Genomic DNA, 14,718 nt, shown 5'->3' on the forward strand with positions numbered 1-14,718 from the left:
CCTTCTTCTTCCTTCAGCTTGTACACCCATTTGTTTTGAAGTGTCCGCTTAACTTTAGGCAACTCAACCAACTCCCATGTTTGGTTGCGATGTAGTGAGTCCATCTCCACTTGCATGCTCTTCGTCCATTGTTCTTTGGATTCATGTTGCATAGCTTCTTCGTATGATTCCGGCTCTCCAGAATCTGAGATCAAGAGATGGTTGAAGGAAGGAACAAACCTTTCTGGAGGTCTACTTGCTCTTGTAGATCTTCGGGGAATAGGTTGAGGCTCCTCATTTGGTTGACGTTGTTGCACATTGTCACCGTTTGCAGTCCTTGAGTCCTCACCGTCCTCAAGCTCCATGTACTCATCACCTGTTTCTTTTGTTTGTTTTCTTTCTAAGTAATCTTTGTACATATTTTGTTCGTTAAAAATTACATCCCTACTCCTTAAGATTTTACCATCTTCAGGATTCCATAGGCAATACCCAAAGTTTCCTTCTCCATAGCCAATGAAGAAACACTTTTTGGACTTTGCATCTAGCTTTGATCTTAGGCTTCTATCTATGTGCATGAAAGACTCACACCCAAACACTTTGAGAAATGCATAATTCACCGGTTTACCTGTCCATGCCTCTTCTGGAACTCCCCCATCCAATGCCGTTGAGGGTGACCGATTGATTAAGTACACCGACGTACTTACAGCTTCCGCCCAAAGCTCAAGCGGTAGGCCTGCATGTAGCCGCATGCTTTGTGCTCGTTCCATGATTGTCTTGTTCATCCTTTCCGAAATCCCATTTTGTTGAGGTGTCCTTGGGGTTGTCCTTTGCCTCCGAATTCCATTGCTAGCACAAAAGCTTTCAAAAGCTTGGCTGCAATATTCGCCTCCATTGTCGGATCTGAGGCATTTAACCTTGGTACCTGTTTCATTTTCTACAAAGGCTTTCCCCCTTTGAAATATGGAAAATACATCGGATTTATTCTTCATGACATAAACCCATGTTTTTCTAGTCGCATCGTCTATGAATGTTACATAGTACAATGAGCCACCAAGTGATGGTGTACTTGCAGGACCCCAAACATCAGAATGAACCAACTCAAGTTTTTTATTTTTTCTTTCATTTCCTGATTTTTGAAATTTTACCCTCTTTTGTTTACCATAAACACAATCTTCACAGAACTCTAAGTCCACTTCTTTCAAACCTGGTAGAAGCTTCTTTGTTTGAAGGATTTGCATTCCTTTGGCACTCATATGCCCAAGTCGGTAGTGCCACACCGCACTGTCAACTTCTGTAGTTGCTGCACAAGCTGAAGGTTGCGTGCTAACAGTACACAAGTAAAGTGTACCGACTTTTTCTCCCTTGGCAACCACCAAAGATCCCTTTGAGATCTTCCACCGTTTGTTTCCGAATGCAATGTTGTGACCTTCATCGTCCAATTGTCCTGTAGAGATCAAATTTTTGCGAAGAGAAGGAACATGCCTAACATCTTTAAGCTTCCATTCATTTCCATTAGCAGTTTTGACAGAAACTGTACCTTTGCCGACAATCTCACAAGCTTCATCATCTCCCAAGTATACATACCCAAAATTACCTTTGGTGTAGTCTTGGAAATGTTGCTTGTGTGGTGTCGCATGGAATGAAGCCCCGGAATCTACTATCCAGGAATTAGACACATTGTCTAATGAGAGAATTAGAGCATCTTGCTCTACTTTACCTGCCACATTGGCCTCCGATGTTGGCTTGTTGTCTTGAGACTCTGTCTCCTTCTTCTTCTTGGACCAGCAATCCTTCTTGACGTGGCCCTTCTTGCCGCAGCTCCAATATTCAAGAACTGACTTTGTGCGTGACTTGCTCCGCCTTGAGTGATCACGACCCTTTTGGTTTTTGAACCTCTCCTTAAGCCTTCCTCTTGTTTCCACTGATAGTGCAGCACTTGATGATTCTCCCGTGCTTCTCCTTCGCATTTCCTCGCTTAGGAGAACACCCACAACATCATCAAACTTAAGAGTATTTGTGCCAGAGATAGAATTACTTACAGCCATCACAAGGCTGTCCCAACTATCCGGTAGAGATGATAGTATAAGGAGAGCTCGCACTTCGTCATCGAAATTGATTTTCACTGATCAAAGTTGACTTATGTTTGTGTTAAAGTCATTTAGGTGTTCTGCAACAGAACCATTCTCTGTCATCTTTAGATTGAACAAGCGCTTCATAAGAAATACCTTATTGGATGCCGATGGTTTCTCATAGAAGTCGTCAAGTGACTTCATCAAGTCCTCCGTAGTCTTCATCTCCGAAACATTGAAGGCCACCGTTGACGCCAAGCTTAACCGGATTGTTCCCAGTGTCTTTCGATCAAGGACAATCCATGCTTCATCTGCCATTGTTCTTCGCAAGACCGCCTAGTGGCAAATAGAGGTCCTTCTGGTAGAGATAGTCTTCAATCTGCATCTTCCAATGTTGGTAGTTTTTGCCGTTGAACTTCTCAATCTTGAGCTTCCCTTCCTCCGCCATAACTCCCACTCAATTCAAGGAATCCTTTCCTTGAGATAATTTATCTACGAGCAAACCTTGCTCTGATACCAGTTGTTAGGAAATAAGACGTAGCTAAATAGATTTTTGAGTAGATTACTTAATGGAGAGAGATAGATTTCACATACAAGAGATTATAGAGTAGAGAGAGAGAGAGAGTACACACGATATACGTGGTTCACCCAATGTGGGCTACGTCCACGGGAAAGCAGCCACTCAATGGCTTTAGCACTTCAAAAGAAGAAGTAGTTTACAAAGGGATTAAACCCTTGATAGAGCTCCCGCCTTGCTTCACTCTCACCACCTCACACTCACCTTGTTGCATCAACTTCACACTATGAAATGTGTGTAGAAATGGCCTCCTTTTATAGGCCAAAAGGGATGCCCTCTCTTATGAGAGACAGCCATGTGTAGCCGCCCTTGTGCGAATAAGTCCAAATCGGACCCTCCAATCCGCCCATGTGTGGCCGCCCTTGAGAAGACAAGTCCGCTTTTGAATTCGGCCACTGGCCACCGGCCATTGACTTCCGACCACCGGCCATCGGCCATTGACTACCGGCCACCGGCCAACCGACCGGTTGTTTTCCGACCACTTTTCGGCCGCCGTCCGGCCATAATATTCCGACGAAAAAAAAGTCTCAGGGGCCTCCGTCCCCGAGGCCTTTAAAGTTGCCCCTGATTCTTGTCCGTGAAAATTTTGGTTTCCGGTGAGTGATTTTCCTTCACGCACAATGGCTTCTCCTCATAATGGGGGCCTTACAAATGTGCGCTTTTACCACAGAAAATTACAAGGGTAAATCAGGCTCCATACTTAACACAAGCTACACAATTTGATTTTGATACAGCCATTATTAAGCAGGTCCTGGATTCTTTTGATGATGCTGAAGGCAGTGCCAGAGAAAGGCGGGATTAGCTTAATGAAGGAGCCATTATTAAACAGGTCCTCGATTCTTTTGATGATGATGAAGGAAGTGCCACAGAAAGGCGGGATTAGCTTGAGCAGGAGTCCATTTACAGACTTATTTAAAAGGACATTGCTCGCACTGGGACTTCTGAGGCACCAAAGAAGAATAAGGGCAAGAGGAAGCAGGTTCAATGGACGGATATTGGGTAGTTTTATCTAATAATGAGACGGTGTATTTTCCCATCTATCCAATAGGCACTAGAATCTCCTTGGATGGGTACCCTTGGAATTACAACTATATGGGTGCCCCAAGCACTTAACAAGCATGAAGTATGGCATAAATAATATGAGTGGCATAAAATGGTAACCATCTTTTTGCAACATTTGTCAGCCTACTCAACGTCCTCTTCCTCATATGTGTATATATTTTTCTATGCTATTAAGTTATCTAGAGTAAATTCCCCCTCTTCGTTTAACCTTTGTGGCGACACATACATTATACTCTTCCCAAAAATGTCACCTTAGTCATATATTTATATTACCACCCTTTTCTTTTTTGCTTTGTAAATAGAATAAGCATACAATAACCAACTATATACCCCCAAACTTTCTTACCTCTTGTGAATTAGCAGTAGAAAAATAATATATCCATCTTCCACCCCTTATAGATAAATTCCCATGGAAATCAACTCTCCACTTGTCTTTACCAAAGATTATGGTCCCTCTCTACAAGTCTTCTATGCCCCCTACATAGGTGGCCCAATATCTCTTAAGAATATACATATAGTTTCTCTCCTTTCAAAAAGACTCCAATTGTATATTCTTTTCACAAGAAAATCCCTTCTCTGGCATATAGTTCTTTGTAGTGAGGCGGTCCGGGGCAGGCAACAAGAAGAGAGGCCTCTAAACACCCTTCGAAGCTCCCGTGCTGCTCAATTGGGGCTGGGGCAAGCACAATCAGAGACAACAACAACCCACAGCCAGAAACCAAACAAGAAAAGAGGCACCACCTAGTTGTAGATGCGAACTAGGACGCACGTGATATCTCCTTGTACTCAAACGCACCTTCCGTTGCACCTTCCACTACCGGCTTTAGGGAATTGGGTAGAAGTGCATAGGGTATTGCACCTTCCGTTGCCAGGTTCTTACTTTTTCTTTTTCCCGGAGAAGCATCCATACATCCTGTATTCACAATTAACAGTTAATGCACAAACATAGTACTACTGTTCTAAATTGATTACCACTTAATCATGCATCTAGATGAGCCTTCTTAGTCAGAAGATTAGTTAAGGTAAAATGTTAGCAGATAGACAAGCTCTTCCATTGTGCGACTCTGGCGGCTTCAAATTAATGTTTTTGGTGAAGGAGAACAAGTCCAAATGCCTTGAAAAAATTTTGTGTGGTGTATGTTCACAGGGCATGTAAGGTCACTCTATAAGCCCAAACTGAAAATCTGTTCATTTGCAACTTTTTCTCTGTCTATCGCGATAGACTATCCTTTTTTTTGACAAGGGTCCTACTTTGCAATTGTGCCTCCACCAATTGGTTTCTCATACCTTGCACATGATCTGATCCCATTTTCACCTCAAATGAATGTCAAGTGACCCCTTTTTGGATCAACTCCCATTTTTCAAGATTCCTTCTAAGGAGATGTTGGTCTATCTCCTTCATTTTGTGTTGTTTTGGGCTCAAACTTAGTGGGTAGCTCTCTTGCATCATGTTGAAGCCAATTGTTAATTCCAATTTTTGATAAGATGGCCTAGTATCCCTCTGCTTAGTCTATTGCGATAGACTGGTACTTAGTGTCAATTTGTCATTTTTTTGGTTCTGTGAGCATCTGTCTGCCTTCTCCCAGTTGATGTAAGGTTTCTTGACCCCTCACATGTGAATTTTAGCTGTCTGCCCTTGAGATGTCCTTTTCTGACTCTGAGTTGTCATCATGTCTTTCTCAGCTTGCCATAGGAGTCCATCCTGTCACCAAATTTGGTGTACTGCCTTCATGTGCTTTCCCAAGTCTATTTTGTTAAAATCTTGAAAAGTCTTTCCCCCAATTATTGGTGTAGCAAGTCTATCGCGATAGACTAAGTTATTTGGCTAAAAATGATCTCTCTTGCACTTTGATTTGATAATGGTGGTTAATATTCCTTGTTAGCACCCCTCACGAAGCCAAAGTCAAAATTTCCTTGTCTAATTGTAAATTCAAGTCTATCCCGATAGACTAGTACTTGGTCATTTTTACCAGTTTTTTTGATGTTAGTTGACCACAATGGTGTTAATAGGCCCTCCTAGACACACACATCAAGTTTTAATCAATTTAGAAGAGTGTACTCCCTGTTTGCAGCACTTAGCTGTTCCTAGAGTCGCAATAGACCACTTAGGTGATGGTCGCCATTCCTTTTGGTCATTGTATGACTCCGGCTGTCTTTTATTTCCGTTTGACCTTTGATCCAAGCAGTCAGTTGTTTTTTTGGTGTTTACATCACCAAAAACGACCATTTGGACATCTTTCTGGCCTGTTACCGGCATTTTCCTTAGTGGAAGAGCTTTTTTCCTGAGTGGACACATTCCATCTCGTAGTTGACCTCTTTTGGATGTACCTTATTAAATTTGGTGTCATTTTGTCACTTGGTCGGTCCGTTAGAGTATCGTGACGCTTTGTGCGGTTTTCGTCAGATAGGGACTTTAGGCTCCGTTTTGACGAACTTTTTCATGGTCTAACCCTTCAGTCGGTTTGTCGAGGTTATTGGCTTGCTGTCTATGAGTTTTGGCTCATTTCCGATCACCTTGGTTCAATTGCCCTTTTGCACGTCCTGTGAAATTAGGGTTTTATTAGCGGCTTCATTCGCGCTTTCCAAGGTCATAGGCTCGATCCCTAAGCTATAGGCATTGTGCCTTTCAATTTTGGTTCCATTTGGTGGCCTCTAGGTCTCCCTAACAACCGGTCTTGTGTATGTGTGCACAGGTTGTGATTGTGATGCCGGCGAGGTTTTGCGACTAACTGAAGTAAACAACACTTAGAGTCAGTGTTGACGAGCATACCTCTCATACCTGATGTCAATCTGGTGACCGTGCGCGATGGATGAGCTTCTCGAAGTCTCAATCGTTGTAGGGAGCTCTCTCTCTCACTATGGAAAATGACTCAAATGAGAGATTTCTAGCCTAGCCTCTCTATATGTAATCGAGACTCCGACACCAAATTTTCCCATCTTTTACCTGTGGCCATAACTTTTTGCGAGATGCGGTTTAGGCTCCCAAATTTTCTGATTTGGACTTTGGTTGCTCCAGTTTTACCATTTTTGTAGATTTCTCTTGTTGGAGGTCCCTTCATGACGGTGGTCATTTTGCCTAGTCACCTTTGCAGTCCCTATTTTTTCTGTGTTTTCTTTACCTTTCTCCGATCACGCGTCTCTTCTTTTGTGTTTCCATCTGGATTATGGATTTTTTTCTATAATTTTTGCTAGAAAATGGCTAAAATAAAGCAAATAAATCCCAAAATAACCCGAAAGTAGCAATTCTAACCTATAAAAATACCAATGAAAAGCAAAACACTTTGTAGCTCACTTTTCTCTCGTCTATGTACATTCTCGCTCATTATCGTCAACCTTGGCCTATTTTTTACTATTTTTAGACATTTTTTGGCCAGACTAGTGTATACACATCCCTAGGGGCTCATGAATGATGATTTGGTCCCCAATTCTGATTACTTACGAGGGAATATTCTTTTTCCCAAACTCACACAATAAAACGCAAAAATGGTTGAAAAATTGCTCACAAACATTGCCCTCTAATATATGACATGAGTCCGCATTTCGAATGCCTCCCACCCTCCTAGCTGGAGTCCTCCCAAACGACAGGGTATCATCAAGGGTATGTGCTATGCATGGGTGTGAACTCGTGCTAATGCAAGCCTTGTAATATAGCCCTATATGCATGCGCAGTCAATGCATGTAGAAAGAATTTATGCAGTGTAAGAGGAAGGTATAAGCGATTCACTTATTGGCATTTGTCGTTGAGGCTTCCTGTGGTAGCTTGAGTTGGCTGGCAGATTTTCTTTGCAAGGAGTAGTTGTAAATCTGTCGCTCTTTGTTTGATTGTTTTCCATTGGTTTTGAATTGGCGTATGTGGTTCCTTTGAAGTCGATATTGTCGTATCTGGTGGAACATTCTTTCTTTCTGCTTTGATGACTTGGGTCTTATAGATCCTTGTAGTTTTTTTTGTTGATTCTGTTTGCTTCCTCGTGTTGTTTGCATGATGTGGATTGACCTTGACATTTGTAGATAACTCCTCGATTGTCATCTTTGGCCTCCCTTCTTGTGTTGTTGGCCCTTTTTGAATTGGCAATTTTGGCCGCCATACCAATATATTCCGTTGCGTATTCGACAGATTGACTATGGTTCTTTGAAGTTTTGCTAGCTTTCGGTGTTTTGTCTATTTTTCTGACCCCTTTTTTATAGGAATTAGGCTGTCGTGCCTTATCCAAACTTTGTAATTCCTCTTTTGATGTAATTGTGCCTCGGTTAGCTCTGTACGCCGTACCCAAACTTGCCTGGTTCCCTGCATGGTTGTTGATTTTTGATAAGACATTGCTGGACTTGTAAACTCTGTTTGTTGTTGGGCAGATCTTTGCGGTTGTATTGACTTTTGTTTCCTCCTCGACATGTATTGGTTATATGATAAGAAGGGTTCTGAAAAGTTTTCATTTATGAACAGTGCTTCATTAGTATCCAAATCAATGAATACCCTGTTATCTTTCATCCATGACACTGCTAAGATACACGGCGTTGCTGATCTACTTGGTGGCAGTACATGGAATTTTTTAGTGTACGGGTGTGCCTGCACTGTGATTGGTATTATAATAGACCACAACGTGGTCACCTCATCACCCGATGCTACTTTCAATCGGTGTGTCTCTGGGATCGTCCTCATTTGTCCAAGATTCTGAAAGAGCTCAAAGCTGATGACACTCATTTTTGCTCCAGTGTCAAGCAATGCATAGATTTCAACTTGTTTTGTGCCTGCATAAGCTTTTATGTAAGGACTACACCACATATCTTCCAAGTCCTCAATGATTCTATCTTCCTGAGCCCTAAGGTCTATCATGGTCTTTTCTAATTCGTCGCTTTGTATATCCGCTTCGATTGTTTGGGATGTTGAAAGAGGATATTCGTCAGTCATCATTGGGGTGACCATGTTTATTGTCCTGAGAAACTGCTTTCGTTTAGCAATCCGTTCCTTTGCTTCTTGTTGTGCCTGGTCCTAAATTCTTTGTTGTTCCTGTCTATAGGTTTTTCCATAATGCAGTTGAAACAACATTTCCGGTGTTAAAGGTAGACGATATTTTTTTAAACAACACCCACTAATCCAGTTTGGCATTTCTTTTCCGTCTAGTGTCGACAGTTTTACTGCTCCGCTGGACGATATTTCTTAGATCAAATAAGGCCCCATTCCCCTTTTCTTTAGTTTTTGGCATGCTGTTTAAGGGTGTATAGTAAGACATAGTCGCCCGTTTTAAAGTCCTTGTTCTTGACATGTTTGTCAAAAAACTCTTTCTGTTGTCTTTTTTTTTGCATATATGGCCGCTATAGCATTGAGTCGTAACTCATCAAGAACTGTGCACAATATTTTGTTGGTCGCTTCCGCTTGGCCATTGGCTTGTGGATGATAGGGTGCAGATTTGCGATGAATTACCATAAACTCATTTAAGAGATGTTGGATAACATCATTTACAAAGTGTGTCCCTCTATCAAGATGGTCCAAGATTGGGGTTACGACCACATATACCTCAGACATGGCGAGACAACAACTAAAATACACCTGAAAGACCATAGTTACAAAGATGTGAACCAAACACCCGTGGAAGAGTTTGATTCAGCTACAGTAGCAGGATCGGAACTCCCAGCATAGTTAGGGCAAGAAAAAGAGCTATGGATGTGCGGAGCTTCACATAGTGGAAGCTTAAGAAGGGAGGAATGCGTCTTAGAAAGAGCGATTGAGGACAAGGAGTATATTCCGGAACCTTTCTCTGAAGATGCCTTGGAACCTCTAGAATGGGAACACATACTAGCAACATTGTCTGTACCATTACAAATAGTCCAACAACAAAATTTTGCGATAAGGATGGCTATGATGTGCTACCCTACTAGATGGTAAGCATTATACCAGGAGAAGATGAGATGATAGAACCACCAGAACAAGAAGAGTTTTATAACTCCTCTGAATCCCTAAACCCTCTCCTAGGGTCAAAACAACATAAAATACGCATATAAACACTCAAAACAATGATTAAGGCCACAACCGTTACGTTTGATACCTACACCGAATCTTGAATGCTTACACTTGAATGAAAGAGTAGAGTAAGAAGAACACAATGCAATAAACAAAACTGAATTTGGATTACCGTAGCCACAATAGAGATGATTACAAGTTGGAGCCAAGAGGTCGCTCCCTGTGCGTACAGCAATAGTCACTTATCTTCAAAAATAATCTCCCTTTCCCACTAACCTTAGTGTTTTATATACCTAGGGCTTTCTAAAGTGGCCAGTGGCCAACTTCTCATGGACCTTTACATACATCATTGGAAAATTACATCTTTGACTTAGACTTGATATAGATGATTTTCGTTAGGCTTTTACATCGTTAGGCTTTTACATGGTTTGATCTATTAAACATCGGAAAAATAATGTGACCACGTCAAAACTTTGGCCGGCTGACCCAACGGGCACCTTGGCTAGGTGGGCACTTGTATGTTATTATCACCTCCAAACACTCCCCCCTTCTTAGCTTGTGTTGTCCCTTGACACGACCATTTGTAGTCCGGTCTTCTTGTAGACTCCCCCCTTCCTTGATTGAGTTATATCTGGCATGTTTTGCTTGTTCAAATGGGGTGCCCATTTGCCTTTAATTGATGAACATGTGTTCTTTGTGATTTGGATGTTGTGGATGAGGCATTTGTGCATGTTGTTGCACATCCTGCTTTACCTTTCCATTTGTGCAGTTGGTTGATGATACTTGCTTCTTTGGATACTTTGCCTCCTGGTGTAGTTGACTTTTTATTGGAGCTCGTATCTCAAAATGTTTGAGACTTTGACATGTGTGTACTGGCATCTCCAATTTGATTTTCTTTGCCACTTTGTCAATAGAGCTTTGTTGGTATCTTTGAAGATAAGAGCTGCTCTTGTCGAAGCGTAGTTGAGAACAATGTGGCCCCACTTTCAATCTCTTTGAAGATCGTGTAACAAATTCTTTATTGGTTTCATTTGATGGAAGGAATATATACAATAGGATAGTGATGAGTGTTTCTAAATTTGGGTCTAGAACCTAAATGACCAAAGGGAAAAACCCAGTGGGAAAAAATGCCTTTGGTATATGCTCTTATTGGGGTTGAACACTTGGACGTTGAGTACCTGTTCATGCAAGGTGAGTGCTTGGGATGCAAGTGCCAATTATGGGACACTCTATATGCACACAAGAGTTCTTTCAAGAAAATCATGTGGTGTGAAAAATGAGTTGTTGGGTGCTTCAAGGAACAAATGTAGCACATGTGATATCCAAGGACATCTCAATAGCTTCCACATTTCCAAGAAGGGTTTTTGATGTTGAAGCTTCTCCACTCATTACTCACTATGCATAGTGCGTGAGTGTCTTTTGGACTCTCTTCTTCACTTTACCAAACTTAAAATACATAGACTTGGACTCTTATGCTCACCTATACCAGCATGAGCGACACAACATAAATATGCTCAACTCCTCCACCTTGAGCAGTACCTAGAATAGCTAAGACTCTTAGACCACAGAGAATATTACTTGAAGCTTTGGGACTAATGCCTTTCTCATTTAGTGGCTCAGCTTCCCGACTCTTGACTTTTATGCCATGTATTTTTAATGGCGACTTGGACTTACCTGTTCATCGCCTGAAAACCAATGCCATAAGTTCTTGATATTAAGGTCTCTATCATTGCTTTGGTCTTTGGATGCCACCATCTTTTCAAGTAAGTTGGCATACTTTGACTCCTCTAGCTTCTTTTGTTGCATGGGATGTTCCGTAAGGAGGCCGCATTGTTGTACCTTTACTTTTTCTTCTTTGTGAGGAGCCTGAGTTTTCAACAGTGGTTTTGGGACCCACTTTGTTCTTGCTTCATGAGTTGCTCCCTTGACTTGATGGACACTAGGCTTTTGTATCAATACTTGGCTATTACCATTGTAAAAGCCTTGATTTTGTAGTAGAAGACGAGGGATCCATTTTGAGGTTGTTTCTCCCTTGGTTGTGCTTAGTCTCCATTGGCTCTTTGTTGTGATTGTCTTTGTGTGGGGTCCTTTGCTACTTGGTTGGTCTTAGTGGCTCTAGGTTGAGCAACTACTTTGGGTAACCATCTTTGGGTGTTACCTTCATAGAATCCTTGTGCTTCAAGTAGCTTGACAGGAACCATTCTATTCTAAGACTTGTCTTCATTTGGCCTTGTCGCGTAGCTTGATAAATCTCTAAATTTGGTACCCATATTTGTTGTATTGTTTGCTTCTTCTTTCTCCTAGTTCAGTTGGTTGTTTTGCATTGAATGCTCGGATTGTTCTTTGTGGGGTTTCTTTGTAAGGGTGAGAAGTTCCATGCCGTTACCTTGGGATTTTTGGCCCAAACATCATTTGAGGCCACCCACCCTCTCGCCTTTTGTTGTTGAGATTGTTCTTGAGAGTGTATCCAAATTGGATCTTTGACTTTAATGTGTTCCTTGGCTACCAACACCTGCTTGACATTTCTTTTCTTCTTTTGGAGACTTTGCTGTGATGGAGATTTAGGTTGCAAAACCTTTTGTTTAGGGATCCATTGCATTGTTGAAGCTTTCGTTCTTGACGTAGACTCAGAAAAGTGGAAATTTCTAGAGACTTAGAGGAGAAGCATCCTCTAATCAACAAACCCAACGTGAGGTTCATCAAAACCAATGAAGCCACGAGAGTTCTAACGTATTACACTTATGATGGCATTTATAGGTTACCTATTTGGGATGAAAACAACTTCTATAGATGTTTAAATTCCATCGTTGAAGAGGAGATAGACTACAAGAACCTCTATGCCTTCACATACACAGATGACCAGGGAGTGCAAGTTCTAATGGTAGATAAGTATGAATGAGAGTACAAACTTATCAGCCCAATTGAGCTGGAAATATATACATACATGGGTACTCCAATCTATGCTTACTACTTTCAACCGAGTGTAAGCGTACCAGAGTTTTTTGAGACTGATTTGCAAGATGCTAACATTGAAACTATGGAATCAAATGGACCTCAAACATCCAAAATAGCTATTCACGGGAGTGTAGCTCCTACCTCGTTGAGTGGAACCAAGAGACCACCAATTAGACTTACAAATCCATCAACATTTCCAAAACATGTCTCATAGGGGATTCCACTAGGATTTGCTCCAAGACGAGAAGAAGGAACGAGGGATGTCTTTGTGAAAGACCCCAACACGCTAAGATACATGGTTGAACCAGAACCAATGAGACCATATCAATTGTCCAAATGTGTCAAGAAGAAGTATGATGGATTAAGGGATCCATACGGACATGCATCCTTGTTCAAACAAGGATGCATCCTTGTTTGAACAAGTGTTAAGAGCGGAACAAGTTTTTTATTTTCATACACAGTATGAGGGATTTGGCTTAACCTCGAAAGGGATAGCATTGAATTGGTTCCAACCGTTGGACAAAAATGCCTTCTCAAACGTTGAACAACTGTTGCAAGAATTTGTTGTGGAGTTATCTAAAAGGGGAATCAAGCATAACACAGTGTTCCAAATCTATGCACTTAAGCAAAAAGAATATGAGAGAGTGAAGGAAGCATCGCTACGCTTCAAAAAATATTATAGAGAGATGTCCGGACGCGAGTTACCACAGGATGAAAGATTATCAATTCTCTTCATAGAGGGTTTGAAAAATGAGACTCTCAAGAAAGATTTGCACTTAAAAGGATGTACTTCCTTTGAACAAGTCACGAGAGAAGCATTATACCTAGTTGACAATTGTAAAGCCTATGGCAAGGAAATTGGTGATACAAAGATCACTATGGATAATGCTCCTTTAGCATCTAGTGAAACCAACACAAGGCAAGTGGTTATGTCTCAATTAATGAACAACCTGGATGAGCTAGCAGTGCAAGTAGCACAACGAATAAAATGGTGTGCCATTGAGCAAAAATGGACCAATCATGAGATGAGTGAGTGCTACTATAATCAAACCTACACGAGGGGGATACTATTTGGACATCAAATAGAAAAACAAATGCCATTACCAAATCATCCATTATTTCAAAATAGAGTTGTATCAAGGGCTTTACAAAGAGCTGAGGTATCACAACCCAGGCTAGGGCAAGAACCTATGAGAAAACTCTATTCATTGAATGAGGACACTCTGATGTTCATAGCCAATCAAGAGCGTAGATCAGAGACCACTCTGGCTAAGCAAGAACAACCATCAATTGTGCCACCAATGACTCAACAAGAAGGTTCGAGAAGGAAAGACAAGCAAGAATAGAAGAAGCATCTCAAATACGGGCTAAAAAACAAAGGATAGCCACAGAACAAAAGGTTGTATAAGTGGAGGTTTCTTCTCAGTCTACTGAAGGAACAAAGGAGAAAGAAGTGGCTGAAGATACGAACCAAGAAGAGCAACTAAAGAAAGCTCAAAGAGAGAGGAATGTGGAAGCACGACAGGCGGCGGAATTGACTCGCCGAAGAATAATAAAGCTTTTAAAGAAAAGAGAAACGGATGCGTATGTTTCACAGCCAAGGGAAGCTGCACTTGAAAAGAGGCACGTACAAGAAGTGGAGAAATCACCACCTCCTCCCTCGTCGAAATCACCACCTCCTCCTCCATCACCTGCACACAAAGAGTATGTATCCCCTCCTGAAGCAATAGGGTACCAAGAAGCCTATCAGGCTATGGCTGATTTTGACTACAGAAAAACCTTGCAAGATATGGAAAAAGAGTTCCGATGCCAACACGTGGTGCTAGAAGAAAAGGAAAGGCTGGTGTACAGGAGGCTCAACACATTCAAAAATCTAGGCAAGAGGAGTTAGAAAGCCTGCGGGCACAACTGGAGCTCACAACAAAGGAAAGAGACACTGAGCGACAGCAGGCTCAGTCTCTGATCAGAGACCTGGTGGATGTCAAGACGGAGTTGACAACCAAGGAAATGGAATGCCAATATTTGACAGTAAGGGTAAAGAAAGCGACGGAGCAACTTGATTACAAAAGTGCAAGGTTCTAGAGGATTGATAGTTTATACCTCACTGTCAAAAGTAATCT

Source organism: Adiantum capillus-veneris, chromosome 19 (genome assembly GCF_014529385.1).
Source record: "Adiantum capillus-veneris isolate H3 chromosome 19, ASM1452938v2, whole genome shotgun sequence".
In the NCBI taxonomy this organism is placed as follows: Eukaryota; Viridiplantae; Streptophyta; class Polypodiopsida; order Polypodiales; family Pteridaceae; genus Adiantum; species Adiantum capillus-veneris.